We start from the raw sequence: 16,009 nt of genomic DNA on the forward strand, positions 1-16,009 counted from the left end.
CCCTCAGCCCCAGACCCACATATTTTGGTGCCTATGGAGATTACCTAGTTGTGATTAAGCCCACAAGGGAAAAGGCAATCTGTTTCCCACAATGTATTTAAACCGGCCCCAAGAACAATATTTAAAAAACAATTTCGCCATGACTGGGGAGGGATGGTAACATGGATGGTGATAGAACCAGAATACAAAAGGCACTTAAGAACTCCACCACACACAGTGCCTCGCTCTTTTTCACCTTACTCTTCTCAAAGAGTTGCTCTTACCAAAGTTCCACCAAGTCATCCAGTGGGCAGATGTGTCACAATGGAGGACATGCCACGGTTACTTCAGCCGCCTTGCTCCACCATGGGCATTGATCTTATTTTTATTCATAGGGATTGAGCAGTTTTGTTTTGTTTTTAAATGTTATCGGCCATCCTTCCTCCAGTGCAGTGTCCAGTCATAAAAATTAGGGGTAATGGAACAACATAATAAAGACACGAAGTATTGAGGTGAAGCAGAGACCACACCATCCCTGGGCAAATAACATTTTGTAACCTGGAACTGGAAAGATTGTCGGGCAGCTGGACAGTTTTGTCTCCTTGTTGCAGAAGCAGCAATCCCTACAACCAAAGGAAACTTCCTGCCCGCCCCCAATTTGCCTCTTGCAGGGTAGATGGGTGAGATGTTTGCTGGTTTGAACACTCATAGCCAAGATATGGCGGGCTTCTCCTCCCCTGCCCTCTGTGGGTGTTGCTGTACAGTAGCTGAGGTTATCATAGTCTACCTCTACAGCCTCACATGGGAAGGAGGTGCCCTGCTCTTTGTCCTCCCCAAATGAGACTCTCCATGGCAAGCACACTGAACATTAATGTCAAAGTCAGGTATTTTCTTAGATTTGCACATGCAAAAGTTATGCATGATTTGGTTATTTTTATAAATGCATGCTCATGGTGCAAAGGATGTGTCTTCACTTTTAGATATGCAGAAGGATTTAACTGCAACCTAAAAGGAGTCACAGGTTTTTGTTCAGTGTTGCACTTTCTTCGCGTGTGTTTCTGGAAAGGACAGAAGACAACCCCTCTCTTGCACACTTTTCAACATGGTGGGGTCACCGAGGGAAAGCAACTTCTGGCCTAGACAAAGACTACAGGAGCAAAACTTCACCCTCAGACCTCTTCAGCCCCACTTTCTTTCAGGTTCTGCCCTGTGTATTCCACCAATAAACAACCACCTTTCCTTAGCCTGCAATAAGAAGAGGAGTTTGGATTTGATATCCCGCTTTATCACTACCCGAAGGAGTCTCAAAGCGGCTCACATTCTCCTTTCCCTTCCTCCCCCACAACAAACACTCTGTGAGGTGAGTGGAGCTGAGAGACTTCAGAGAAGTGTGACTAGCGCAAGGTCACCCAGCAGCTGCAGGTGGAGGAGCGGGGAAGCAAACCCGGTTCACCAGATTACGAGTCTATTGCTCTTAACCACTACACCAAGCTGGCTCTCAAGTGAATGATCATTTTATTTATGTTTCAACAGTGTTCCTACCAAAGCACATCAATATATGAATTTAATTCAGCTAAGTTCTGCTCAGAGTAGATACATTACAATTAATGGATCTAAGTGAGTCATGCCCAGTAATTTAAATGGGTCTACTCTGAAGTGAACATGTTGGCTACAACCCTAAGTGACTCTTAACCTTTTAGACTTTATTCATCCCAAATGCAACAGCCAAATTACTTGGGGGGGGGGTCCATTTGGATGTAATATAACCCCCATTTTAAAACAGGCGTAGTTTGCCAGTTCATTTCCAGGCCCATTTCCAGGTGCTCATGTTGGGGCTTATCTGAAGTGCCTTCCTGCCTTTGGACACTTTCAGGTGCCAAGATTGGCAGAGGAGGCCCTCTTTGGTTGTTCTGCTGCCTCAGAAACTCATGGGAGAGGGCCTTCTCTGTGGTGGCCCCTGTTGTGTAACTCCCTCCCCAGAGAAGTGTGACTGGCACCTTCATCGTACAGATTTTGGCAAATGTGAAGATGTACCTCTTCACCCAGGCTTTCGACACTTGAGATGTATGTTTTAATTGTTGCAACCAGCCATGGGATCTTATGGTGAAAGGGAGGTGAGCAATAATAGTGTGTAAGGTACTCACAGTCTAATGGAGAGACGCCACCCTCTGTCATCAGTGCACTAAGCACCGTTATCTGCAGAAGAGCCCTTACATGTGAGCATCTGTTGGTGCATAGGGACCCCACACAATCTGCACAAGAGCCCCTACGAGCAACAATGCATGGCTGTTGGCTGGGGCTGCACAGGACTGGAACATTGGTGGTGGAACAGGAAGCATGGTGAACTCCTACTTCAAACCATGAGTGCCCCAAATGCAAATTAATTAATTACAATTATTTATCAGGGGTGTGTAAGTGACCAGCACATTCACCTTGTATCTGTAAGCATTTGGAAGCAGTCTGGTCTGTTTCAGACCTGATCTGTGTTCTCGTTCATTATCTGGGTCTGATTTGTTAAATCTAAAGCTGTGTTTCCTCCGCATCAACTGCAATGGGGAATCTAAAATTGCCTATACTGTATACAGTTTCTTTTCTTTGCCAAATTTCAGGCAGATCCATCCAAAGGTTTTCAGGCAGGGATCCCTCCACCAATTCCTTTTTAAAGGATATTTCTCTAACTTTTTAATTTTTCTTCCAGACTTACCGCAATTGCAGACATGGTCACCCCTTCTGACGACAGCCAATTTCAGAAAAATGCGGGTGAGGAATCAGTTTGAAAACTTGACACTTGCGAGATGCACCTCTGGGTAAGAAAACTGCCAAGTCCAGATAAATAGGTCCAAGGCCTATTTGCCACAGGTGACTTTACCTGTGCTTTAATGAAAGTGTCTAAGCCCTGAAACACCTTGTTGGGGGCTTTCTGTAGGCTGCTACAGGTTTATAAACTTACTGCCTGCTTGGGCTCTGCTGGAGTGGAACATCAACACACACACACACACACACACACACACACTGCATTAATTGCCCTCCTCCCTGCTGCATCCTAAACCACTCCTAACCCCCCCCCCCGCCCCCGCCACAAACATAGTGAGCTGGGCATAAGTGGGTATGGGGGTAGGATTGCAGCCCCTCCTGCTTAATGGTTAGTGCTCTTGGGTTTTATAAAGTACAGATAGAACAGGTAATGCAAATAAACAGACTGTACAGCCTGGTGTCATTCACAGATGACAAGGTGTAACACATTAGTTTTACTGTGGCATCTTCACCACTTAGGGTTCATCATCTACGGTCAGTGCTTGTACGTTAGTTTACAAACAAAATTAAAAGAAGGAAAACAGCAAAACCAACAGTTAACATTCAATTGTTGTACAATCAGATATCATTGATGTTTCTGATTTAGTTCTAACACACTGTCTGGCCTATAACAGTGTTCTGGTTTGCTTTGCTTTTTGTGGTTTTTAACTTTTCCAATGCAGTGAGGAATTGTTAACTGCACAATTGATTTAAAGTGAGCAGTTTTAACCATAAAAACTTTGCCACACGCACTGCCCATAGAAAAGTATTCCTTCAGATGCGTTGCATCCATTGCACTGCCCACGGTTTTGCCTGTAATTCAAATAAAAGACTAATATGCATGTGTTTTGTTTTCGTACCACCGTAATAACCTGCAGGCGAGAGGCCGGCCGGCCGGCAAGGGGCGCGCGCGCGCCGCTCTCTTCCCCGCGGCGCCCAGTGCGGGAATGTGCGCAAAGGAGAAGGAAGTAGCAGCCGCTGCCGCTGCCGCCGCCGCCGCGCCGGAGCTGTCAGCGCGCTCCCTGCCGCTCTTGCCGCCGCGGAGCAGGAGGAGGAGGAGGGCCGGCCCCAGGCGCCCCCCTGCCAGCCCGAGCCGCGCGGCCGCCGGAGGAGAAGAAGGCTCGCCCTCCCGCCCGGGCTGCTCTTCGCATGGAGCTGGCCCCCGCCGGATAGAGAGGGAGCCTGCCAGCCCGAGCCGCGCGCCCCGGAGGGAGCCGCCGCCGCCGCCGCCCGGGAAGGCAGAGCAGGCCGGGCGGGAAGGTGAAGGACGCGATGCCCCGGCGCCGCGCCGAGGTGAGTCGGAGCCCGGAGGAGGGAGGAGGGCTGGGGCGGCTGGACGGGGGGCCGGGGCACCGAGGACCCCCTCTTTCTTTTTCCGAAGCGGGGGCGGGAAGACACGCGCCCGCTGCTCGCTTGGAGGAGGAGCGTTCTCACGTGACGCTGTAAAGGAAAAGAAGAAAAGGTGTGTGGGGGGGGCCCGCCCGCCCACGGGGCGCCTTGCGGTGCCTCGGAAAAGCTTCGAGAAAGGGTTTGGTGGCAGCGGCGCGCAGCAACTGGAGCCCCGTCCAGCTGCCTCTGTCGTGTTTGGCCGCTTCCAGGCGGCTGCCCTGATGCGCCCGTGCCAGGTGCGCCGGGGGAAACCAGAAAGGGAATCACCGGGTGAATCCAGGGTTTCTTTCCCGGAATCCAATAGGATGTAGCTGCGGGAATGGCTGGCAGCAGGAAAGGGTCATGTGGAGGAAGTTAGGTTTTTGTGGCAGGGAGTTCCAAGGACCCGGGGATAGAAAAATGAAAGAAGCACAAATCCATCTTTAGTGGGGTTTAAAGGTAAAGGGACCCCGGACCATTAGGTCCAGTTGTGGCCGACTCTGGAGTTGCGGCACTCATCTCGGATTATTGGTCAAGCGAGCCGGTGTACAGCTTCCGGGTCATGTGGCCAGCATGACTAAGCCGCTTCTGGCGAACCAGAGCAGTGCACGGAAACACCGTTTAGCTTCCCGCCAGAGCGGTACCTATTTATCTACTTGCACTTTGACGTGCTTTCAAACTGCTAGGATGGCAGGAGGTGGGACCGAGCAACAGGAGCTCACCCTGTCGTGGGGATTCGAACCGCCGACCTTCTGATCGGCAAGCCCTATGCTCTGTGATTTAGACCACAGCACCACCCGCATCCCCTTAGTGCAGTTTAGGTGAGCTGAATTTTTCCCCTATCTAGCAACCAATATGTGCCCCTTTGGCACCTGAGGCAGACCCCAAAATGATACCCTCCTACCCGCCAGGTAAGAAGGAGTGAGGGAAAATCTACATCAGGAACAAGAGCAAAAGAAAGATCTGCATTGGGATCTGCTGCCTTTGTGGACCCTGCAAAGTGAGGGGGTCACCTCACCTTGCCTCATGGGGAGGCTGGCCCTGAATAAAGATCCACATTGGAATCTGCAGTCTCTGTGGATTTTGCTGCTTGAGGCAGCTACCTCAGCTTGCCTCATAGGTGGGCTGGCCATGCATAGGAAGCCACCTTCTGCCAGGTCAGCTGCTCTGTCAAAGAAGGGCCATTCCCATCTCTTCTTCTTGGGATTTTAACCGTAGTTTCCGGGGGTTGAACCTGGAATGTAAGCAGATGCTCTGGCCTCTTGAGTTCTGGCCTTGCATGTGAATGAACCACTGTAAAGGGAAAGGGAAAGGGACCCCTGACCATTAGGTCGAGTCGTGGCCGACTCTGGGGTTGTGGCGCTCATCTCGCTTTAATGGCCAAGGGAGCCAGCATACAGCTTCCGGGTCATGTGGCCAGCATGACTAAGCTGCTTCTGGCGAACCAGAGCAGCACATGGAAACGCCGTTTACCTTCCCGCCGGAGCGGTACCTATTTATCTACTTGCAGTTTGACGTGCTTTCGAACTGCTGGGTTGGCAGGAGCAGGGAGCGAGCAACGGGAGCTCACCCTGTCGCGGGGAGTCGAACCGCCGACCTTCTGATCGGCAAGTCCTAGGCTCTGTGGTTCAACCCACAGCACCACCCGCATCCCATACAGTAGATCAAAGCCATGCTTGACGTATTAAACTGCAGCAGATGAGGGCCACATTCTCTTGGTGGCAGTGGGTGGAGCCAAAGCTGATGATGGGTGGAGCCAGCAGCAAAAGTGTTCTAGATTAGCTGGTACTGAACAAAAACTCCCTGCTTTCATCTTCACTATGTCCAGCTCAGGATGTTATTCAGGTCTATTTTAGTAGGAAGCCCTGTCTATTCTAGTTTGATGGGGTTGCTCTGAGATATCCTGAGGATTTTTTTTTAGTACAGTAGACTAATATTGCTACTGTTTTGGAAAGCAAGTGAAAGCAATCCCTTTCTGACTCTATTATATTGTTATTTATTATAGTTCTATCCCACCAGTTCTCCAAGGAGCTCTAATTGGTGTATGTGGTTCTCTTCCTCCTCATTTTTATTCTTTCTCAGACTTGGGTCTGCAGCTGTTGTTGGACTACAACTTCCATCAATCCCTAGCTAGTAGGACCAGCGGTCAGGGATGATGGGAGTTGTAGTCCAACAACAGCTGGAGATCCAAGTCTGAGAAACAACAACCTTATGAAGTAGGTCTGCCAGGTTATAGTGCAGCAGTCTAACCACTACGCCACACTGTTGGTGATCTATATATACACACAGAGTATGTGTGCAGAAATCTGCCAGTTTGTTCTCTGACAGCTGGGGGTAGGGGAAACTTTAAGAAGCTGGTAAAAATGAAGAGGAAATTAACAGGAAGGAAGGAACTCTGATGGAATATTGGGAGTTGGAATATTGAGCACAAAATGAGTCCCAGAGGCCTTTCACAGTGGAACTGATTCAAGCATGAGCCACTAGGCACTTGGTAACTGAGCAATGTATGCGAGTGAAATGGACCCTGGTTTCTGTAGGATGGTCTTAGGTGCAGAATGGACACACTGAGGCATTTAAAGCACATTCTTTCCCTCAAAAGATTCTGGGCACTGTCGTTTAGCCCTCACAGAGTTCCCAATTCCCAGCAATACTGAACAAACTGTGGTGTACATAATTCTTGGGGGGGGGGGGGAGTGTGCTTCAGGTGGAGTGGATGATGCTGTCACATAGCCAGGAATTGTTGCTCTTTGGGGAGCAAACTACAGCTCCCAGGATTCCTTGGCATTATATCTGCTTTAGATTTATGGCATGGGTGTGATTTACAGTTCATTTCTTTATTTCAAAATCATTTATATACTGCCGTTCCTCTCTAAGGAGATCATTCTAGCATACACTGAAAACAGTAAAGCTTTATAAATGAACAGTAGGAAACACCAAAGCTAGTATAGTAGCTAAAATATTGAGGAGGGCTCAAAAGGGTTCTTTAAACAGAAAAGCCTTAACTTCCTCCCCCCCACAACCCCCTCAGCCCCACAAGTAGTACTGGCTGGGGCTGGTGGGAGTTGTGAAGTCTGTAATAGAACAACAACATTCTAGATTTAGACCACATTGACGCCATATATTCAAAGCACTTTAAACAGAAATGGCTCCCCCCAAAGAATCCTGGGAGCTGCACTTTGCTAAGAGTGCTGAGAGGAGACCCTTCACATAGCTACAATTCCCAGAGCTCCCTGTGAAGAGGGATTGGCTCTTATATCATTCTAGAAATTGTAGCTCAGGGAGAGGAATATGGTCTCCTAACAACTCTGAGCGAGGGACGCGGGTGGCGCTGTGGGTTAAACCACAGAGCCTAGGACTTGCCGATCAGAAGGTCGGTGGTTCGAATCCCCGTGACTGGGTGAGCTCCCGTTGCTCGGTCCCTGCTCCTGCCAACCTAGCAGTTTGAAAGCACATCAAAGTGCAAGTAGATAAATAGGTACCGCTCCGGCGGGAAGGTAAACGGCGTTTCCGTGTGCAGCTCTGGTTCTCCAGAAGCGGCTTAGTCATCCTGGCCACATGTACACTGGCTCCCTCGGCCAATAAAGCGAGATGAGCGCCGCAACCCCAGAGTCGGCCACGACTGGACCTAATGGTTGGGGTCCCTTTACCTTTACTTTAACAACTCTGAGCACCTTTAAGAAACTACATCTCCTAGAATTCTTTGGGAAGAAGGCATGATGGTCTAAAGTGGCACCATAGTTGTGGATGTGGCCCCAGCTGACAAATTAAGCAGTTAACCAACTAAAAACTCATCCAACAAATCAAACTAGCTTTTTGTGAAATGAAATGAAAGGGCCACAGGCACCTGCACCTTTGTGGCAGAAGGTCCCTAATTCAGTCCCAGCATCTGCAGGTAGGGCTCCGTGCCAGAAACCTGGATTGCTGCTGCCACACCGACTGGGTACAGATGATGTGTTCAAGGTGCAAAGCACATCCTTTTCCTCGAAGAATTCTGGGCACTGTCGTTCGTTAATGGTTCCTGGGAACTGTAACTCCAAGAGCGGTAGACTACAATGCCCAGAACTAATTGAGGGAAAGAATGTCTTTTGAATTCATGGGCGTACCCAAGAGGGGGCGGGGGGCAGCTTCCCCCCCAAAATCAGTCAATAAAAATACATAGCTAATTGAGGTTCTCCCCCCCCCAACAAAAAACCTGGCTATGCCCATGCTTGAATATGCTTTAAAGGTGTGCTGTGCTGTTGTAAGAGAATCAGGGTCAGAGAGGGGAATAAAGGAAAATGACCTTACCAATATTAATTATATATAGTATGCCCAGTATCAGCAATACTGAGCAAGATGGACCAAGAATCAGATCCTGCTTAAGACAGCTTATTAACCCAGTACTTCCTGATTCCCAGTTAACCTTTTGAAAAAGGTTGTGCCATAAAGATGCCTTAGATGTATAACTGAAAATGCAAACTGCAAAGATCAGTTAGGGACAAACATATCTTTTGCAAATATCTGCCGATAGTGAATCATGGGTGGTCACATCTGCACCTTACATTTAATGCACACAGCTTCCCCACAAGAGTCTTAGGAACTGTAGTTTGTTTAAGGGTACTGGGAACTATGAAATTGGGTGAACTATGGTTCCCAGGCTTTTTTGCAGGGAACCCTTGACTGTTAAAGTGGTAGAAGTGTGCTGTAAGTGTGTGGTGTGTGACTTTTGTATCCCTCTGCACAGTGTGTTTTCAAGATTACAAACCCAGGTTTGCCCAGTGTCATGTGTGAACTGGGTCTTAAGTTTGCTGCGCTGCACATTGAAGAACAATTGAGAAGCAAAGTAAGAAAAAGTCGAGTGGCTGTCTTGTCTCTTTCCTTGTTTTGTATGGAGTTGCATAACTCCAGGTTTATTTCTGTTGTTCATTTTCTCCCTTGTGTTGCATACTGCTCACTTTATGGTTCTTTCCACTAAATTCATGATTCTTAACCCTGCCCTGAGGGGAAGTGTGAGGCAGTGATAGATCCAGTGCTGTTTCCCTTTTTGTTTATTCCTAAACTTGCTTTGCCCCCATCCGACTCCTTTCTTATTTATGCAGTGGAAACAAAGGAGGCTTCATGGGTTGCTAAGAGACGCTCTCCCAGGGTAACTGGCCACCAATTCTTGTGTTAATGATAACTTCTGGGCCCACTTCAGCACCTCCTTTTAGGACAATGGGTAGCCCTTCAGAGCCCTGCTTGCCTCTTTGAAATCTTCTTGTCACCCTTGGCTTTTCTGGCAGGGTGAGAAGCCACATGACAGCTGTCAGGTGTGGGGTACCTGTAGGGCTCTTTTGGAATTTCATACCTGGGTCAGATAAGAGTGTCAGACTGAGGAGATCCAGGTTCAAATCCCCCCAGTTCATAGAATCAAAGAGTTGTAGAATTGGAAGGGACCTTGAGGGTCATCTAGTCCAACCCCCTGCCATGCAGGAATCTCAGCTAAACATGCATGACGGATGGCCATCCAACCTCAACTTTGGGGTTTCACATTGTGCTGTAGAGCAACTCACACTCCCCTTTTTCTCAGCCTGACCTGCCTCACAGGGCTGTTGTGATGATAAAGCCCCACGTTATGCCCAGAAAAGGGAGGGATACCATTGTGAATAAGTGAATCATCGGGTCCTGTGTCTTCCTCATGTGCAGCCCATCGTTTTCTCTCATCCAAGGCTGCTAATAATAATAATAATTTTTTATTTATACCTTGCCCACCTGGCTGGTTTTCCCCAGCTTCTCTGAGCAGCTTACAGCATATATAAAACACAATAAAACATCAAATATTAAGTTGTGTTTGAGTGGTGTGTAAACCCTGTCCCAGGTTTTAAGGGGAAGCAGTGATGGGGAAAACAATTAATTCCTGGATGCCAAGATCCAACTTTGGGGCAAGTGCTCTTTGGTCAAAGAACTCCAGCATAGATTCAAAATCACAAAACACGCAGCAAATAAAGTGTGCGCATATAGGCCGTCTAACCTTAAATGTGCTCTTTAAATTTCCTACCAAAGTTTCCCACTTCCCCCAGCATAGAAAGATACCACACATCTGGTAATTTAAGAATGTTTTACTTACAAACTCTCCAAAGGTCAGAGTCATGTGCTTTTCCATACAGAATCATAGAATTGTAGAGTTGGAAGGGACCATGAGGGTCATCTAGTCCAACCCCCTGCAATGCATGAATCTTTTGCCCAATGTGGGGCTCAAACCCACAACCCTGAGATTAAGAGTCTCCTGCTCTACCAACTGAGCTATTTCACAGATAGTTGCACAGGCTTGGTTACAAAATGGTTCATGTTCCTAAACTATTGGTATAGGAGAACATTCATTTCACACTCTGTTCTTGTCTGGAAAAAAGAGGCTGGTTAAAGCCATGCAGCTGAGCTGGAGCAACCATCCCAGACCTCCTCACCCACTGAATGCTCAGGTAGACTGAATGAAGCCAAGACTTGATTGCCTATTTCCTCCCAAGGTGAGGGGAAGTGACATAGCTAAGTCAGGCAGGACAGCTTCCTCTATGGTTTTAACCCCTTCATGCATTAATTCGACTTAAGCATGTTGGTTATATGAGGCCAGTTATCCCACAAGCAGTACAGTAACACTCTTTAATAAATAATGAATAGTATTGTCTACTGAGACTGCTAGTGGCTCTTCAAGGGAGAGGTCCCCACCTCCCACCCTCTCATGCTTTATTGCCTGGAGATGACAGTGATTGAACCTGCATGCAAAAGAAGTATGCGCTCCACCCCCGAGTTAAGGCCCGAGTCCAGCTAAGGGCAGGTTTACAAGTACACAAGTGATGATTCACAACTGAATGTGTGAACAGACATCTGTTGAAAAGCCTTTGTATTTGGAGAGATACAAAAGTTCTGCTGGTGTTGTTTAATATGAGATAAGAGCAGAAGGAGAGTCCACCTGGATCAGAGCGAAGGCCAGTCTCGTTCAGCATCTTGTTTCCTGCAGTGGTCAAGCGGATGCCCTGCGAAGGCCACAAGGAGAGCCTGAAGGCGAGGACACTCTTCTGGCAATGCCCCCCAGAAACTGATAGATTTAGAGAATACCAATTCTGATTCATCTAGCAGCCTTCTGCCAGCATTGCTTGGGGATTCTATGAAGCCAAAACAACAACAACACCCCCCCACCCAGTGCAGTTTTGAAATCAGCAGTTAAAAGCAGTGCAGTTTGGAAAGAGTGAGTCTACCATCTTGATTCAAAATGGCATCCAGTTGTATCCAAACATAGACGAAAACCTGCTCCTTGGTCTCAGGAACCATTATGCAAAATTTGCTTAGGATACCTTAAGGTGTCCAGTTCACAGAGAACAAACAGCTTTCCAAAAATATATAGTCGATATTTTAGTAAAGCTCCAGGCACCTATGAATCTTAGTACAGTGGTACCTCGAGTTACAGATGCTTCAGGTTACAGACTCCTCTAACCCAGAAATAGTACATCAGGTTAAGAACTTTGCTTTAGGATGAGAACAGAAATTGCATGGCGGCGGCACAGTGGCAGCGGGAGGCCCCATTAGCTAAAGTGGTGCTTCAGGTTAAGAACAGTTTCAGGTTAAGAACGGACCTCCGGAACAAATTAAGTTCTTAACCCGAGATACCACTGTACCTTTAAATTCTGAGTGTGAAACAAAGATTATGAATCAGTTGTGTGTCTGGAGGGCCGAAGATCCAATGGGGTGAAAGCAAACAACAGCCTCAAGGACTGAAATTTTACCTTATTGGCATTCCTTGCAGTTGAAAAAGGTTGAAAGAGAGTCCTCTTAGCTTGTTAGTTTCTGCTAATTCTATTTAAGCTTTCATAACTAACATTTAAAATTAAATGACCAGCTGATGCCAGCTTTAATGAATGTAAATATGTGTATGTAAGACTTTTATTTGGGAATAAACATATTTTTGCAATTCTTTAGCACTTGCTCTAATGGTCCGGGGTTGCTTTTGTGGACGTTTTGAATGTCATCCAGCAACAGCTGTTCATTCATGACAACTTATTTTAAGTGGCAACTTGTTTTTCCCCTCCCCTCTACCTGTGTTTGACAATTAAGAACTGTGTTGTGAAACAGATCTCTTTAATGAAGAGGAAAAACCTGGAACGTGTGCCATGGCGCTGAGGCTGTATTTACAGGAAACACTGTGGGTTTATTACCCTAAGGTTAGGCATCACGTAGATGGCAATTTAAGTGCCCAGGGCGTGTTGAAACGAGGCTTTAAACAAATTAATCTGCATTATCATGGACGCCTTAAGATTTGTTCATAAGCAGTTTATTATCTTTCTGCTTTGGGCTGTGCTGCAATATGGGAGTTTTTCAATTCGTAGAGGTGGGTGATTTAATATTTGTATATTTTGTAGATACATGTGAATGATTAAATATTTGTATCTTGCAGTTCTGTTGATTTTTTCCTTCCACTTGAAGATAATAATAATAATAATAATAATAACCACATTTTTTAAGATTAACTCCCCTCTAACCACTAAGTAATACAGTGCTATACTAGCGATACACCACCTAAAAACTAATCCTTTGCTGAAATATAGACTCCCATGGGTTTTTAAAATTTATGTTCCTTGCCTAGCCAGAATCTGTGAGTTATTTTTTAATTAATTTATGGATTGTATGAATTCATAATTTATGAAAATGTGTGTACAAACATGTAAAAACAGCTAAACTAGTGCAAAAAATTGTTGAAGAGACGTTTAAAAACAATACAAAATGAACAACTAAGGCAGAGATCTCTTCATCCAGCTGAAAAACATTTTCAAAACAAAAATGCCTTCAGTTGTTCCTTGAAAGTATGCCTAGCGGGTGTCTGTCATATCTCAAAATGAACGATTTACTGGGAATAGATGGCGTAAGGTGGTCTCTCAAGTCAACTGCTGTGTTGTTTAAGGTATGGGACTGATTTAGGTAACAGCCAGTATTTCTGTGTTCAGAAATCAGGGTGAAGAATTGCTGCTTTGTCCCAGAGTCTTAGAGGTCTGCAGCCAGAACTGTTTAACAGCCAACCTCTCTTACCAGGGAACTCCGGGAATTATAGCTCTGTAAGGGAAAAGGGGGCCTCTTAATAACTCGCACCACCCTTAGCAAACTACAGATTCCAGGATTCTTTGGGGAAAGCCATGACTCTTTAAAGTGGTATGATGGGGCCTAAAGTGATCTTCCTGCTACCTAATGTCCTTTCTTGGCTTCTTCTTTCCTCATCCCAAGTCAATTCCTGCTGTGTAGCATCTTGCCTGATGAAAAGATCTGGAGAACTTGAAAACTTGCCACTATCTTTTGACACTTTGGTTGGTCCCAGTGAAGGTATTGCCCCATTGCGGATTTTGAATTTGAAGAAAAGTCAGCTGGGGTTGGGCACAAATGTCAACTCCGGTTTCTCTCAGTTTCTTCTTTTTTCCCCAAACGTAAGTTTTATTCTCCACATTTCTACATCGGTTTTTGATTTTTTAAAGTGTTTCTCATGAAAATTCATCAGCATTTTAATGGAAATTTCTTATAATACACACATTTTTAATGCAACTTTGCTTAATTGGCAAAGTTTTGTGTGCAATTTGCCCTGCCATAATGCCTTTTTGTATGCTATTTTCACTTATATGCATACTTTCCCATCATATCTGCATTTTTGTTTACATCATTTGGTTAGATAGGTACAGTCCAAAATTTAGAGAAGTTCAATTTTTGAAGCTGCGTTTTGGTTTGCATATTGTTTGAGGAAGTGAGATTTAGGTAGGTTTGCATTAATATGTGAGCTGAATTTCTCCCCTTTCCCTACACTTGTCTTCATAAGACCATAAAACACATTACAGTGGTACCTCAGGTTACATACGCTTCAGGTTACAGACTCCGCTAACCCAGAAATAGTGCTTCGGGTTAAGAACTTTGCTTCAGGATGAGAACAGAAATCGTTCTCTGGTGGCAGCAGGAGGCCCCATTAGCTAAAGTGGTGCTTCAGGTTAAGAACAGTTTCAGGTTCAGAACGGACCTCCGGAACGAATTAAGTACTTAACCTGAGGTACCACTGTAATTTGAAACTTCTGCTTACTTTCCATTCCTGAAGCCTTCCGTTGAGTTAAATGAAAATACTAAGCATTATTACAGGCCTGAAAGCAGTCACTTCTGGCTGCCTGTGATGAGTTTGAATTGTAGTCAGGTGACCAGGCCACAAAACCTGACGAAACTTTCTTTAGAGACCACTGTATAAGCAAAATAAAAATAGCACCATGTATTTCAGCTGCTCAGTTAAGATCATCCCAGGCAAAAACAGCTCTGGAATGCTGTGCTTCATGTTATAAAACTTCAGTTTTCTAGTTGGCGTGATAATACTGTGATAAATTCTTACCAGCCAAGCGCCCCATTTTAAGCGGGACAGCCCCACTTTCTCATCCCAGAGCGCCCTGATTTCATGTGGCAGGTGGGCAAGGGTGCGAGGGAAGTGGGAGGATGGGCAGAGAGCGGAGATCAGGCGGGTGGGATGGTGCAATGTGTGCCCCCCACTTTGCATACCCTCAACATTTCGGGAGGGAAAATTCCATAGCCCCATTACTCAGAACGGAGCAATAGACTTCTTATCAGATCTTCATGTAACAGTCTTTGCTTTTTAAATATTACTTAAAGTTGAAGGGTCCTAATCCCTCCTTCCCCCTTACCTTCAAGGTGGAGCTGCACACACACCTGTGAACAGCAACAACTTTTTTTTGGTGTCACACGAATTTCAGATTCATTTTGGGTTTTTCTTTCATGGTGTGTTTTCATGTGTTCACTGAAGCTGTGCATCTAACAGCCGAAACGTTTGCTGTGATTTTTTGGCCATCTGGTATGTGGGAGTTCTTAGTCGTTTTCCTAATTTTAGGCCGTTGGCAACTGCCTGAAAAGTTGGGGCAATTTAGTATTCAACCATGGATAAGTTCTTTAAAAAAAGAGAGGAAAAGAAAGTTGGGCTTGAAAGTCTCATAGGGAGTGGACAGGTTAGGAAATTGTGCTTTAGCCATCTTGTGACTGGTGAAGCCATCAAAATGATGGGACATTTGTACGTCTAATTGAACTAACGGAACAATTTCTCCCTTGCTTCAAATTTTTCTAACACCACTTTTCACATGCTGGTTTGCCTTCGTCATTTAAATTTAAGTCATTTCGTTTGCAGTAAGCCCTGTTCAGCATTATGGGAGTTACTTCTGAGTAAAGATTCACAGGGTTCGTTCTGTTAGTCTGTGTAAAATCTCATCTTCACCTGACGAATGAAGCAGCATCTCCATCGTACAGCTTTCGTTGTTTGGTGAAAACACACCTCTTACTTTTAGGATTCACTCCGATCCTCTGATTGTACATTGTTTAAAACAATTTTAATATTATATTGTTCTAACCTGCCCTGGGAACTTACAGTGAAGGGTGGGTAAGAAATCTAATAAATACATTATAAGTTACTGCATTCTGAGGTTTTTTCTTCATAACCTGTTCCTTTCTCTAGTCTGATGAAGCGTCAGTTAATTCAAAAATCTGCTGACTTATTCGTGAATATTTTATCTAGTTCTAATAAATGTATTAACTTGCTGTTACTTTTGGATATGATTTTTTTTCTTATGGGTTAACCTCCCGTTTTCTGTGCACAGAGGTGGTGAAAATGAGCAGGTATAGACAGGCAAACAACACTGACATGAAGTTTAGCAGTGCTATAAAAAAAAAAATAGGAGTCTAAATCCTCTCCGCCCTCCCCCGCATTTTGAAACCTAATTTGCTGAAAGTTTGAGGATCAAAATTTTCCCCCTCTCAAAAGCCACCAGGAGCACCCACAATTTATACTGTATAGAAAGAATTTAAGATATGTTTGCTTCAACAAACTTTCACAACTGGAGAG

At 45.6% G+C, this 16,009-nt stretch overlaps 1 protein-coding gene across 6 annotated transcripts in view; it reads left to right on the forward strand.

The window, feature by feature from the left end:
* The first annotated feature begins 3,816 nt into the window (after positions 1 to 3,816).
* Positions 3,817 to 16,009, forward strand: part of PITPNM2 (phosphatidylinositol transfer protein membrane associated 2) — a 212,604-nt gene continuing 200,411 nt past the window's right edge. For 2 of the 6 annotated variants that reach the window (XM_080985034.1, XM_080985040.1), the window contains exon 1: positions 3,817 to 4,065. The gene's annotated coding sequence lies outside the window, so the exon portion shown is untranslated. The remainder of the gene's footprint in view (positions 4,066 to 16,009) is intronic. The other 4 variants (XM_080985041.1, XM_080985042.1, XM_080985043.1 and 1 more) reach the window with 4 other exon arrangements.

The sequence above is a fragment of the Podarcis pityusensis genome (assembly GCF_964106645.2).
Source record: "Podarcis pityusensis genome assembly, chromosome: 16".
Taxonomy (NCBI): Eukaryota; Metazoa; Chordata; class Lepidosauria; order Squamata; family Lacertidae; genus Podarcis; species Podarcis pityusensis.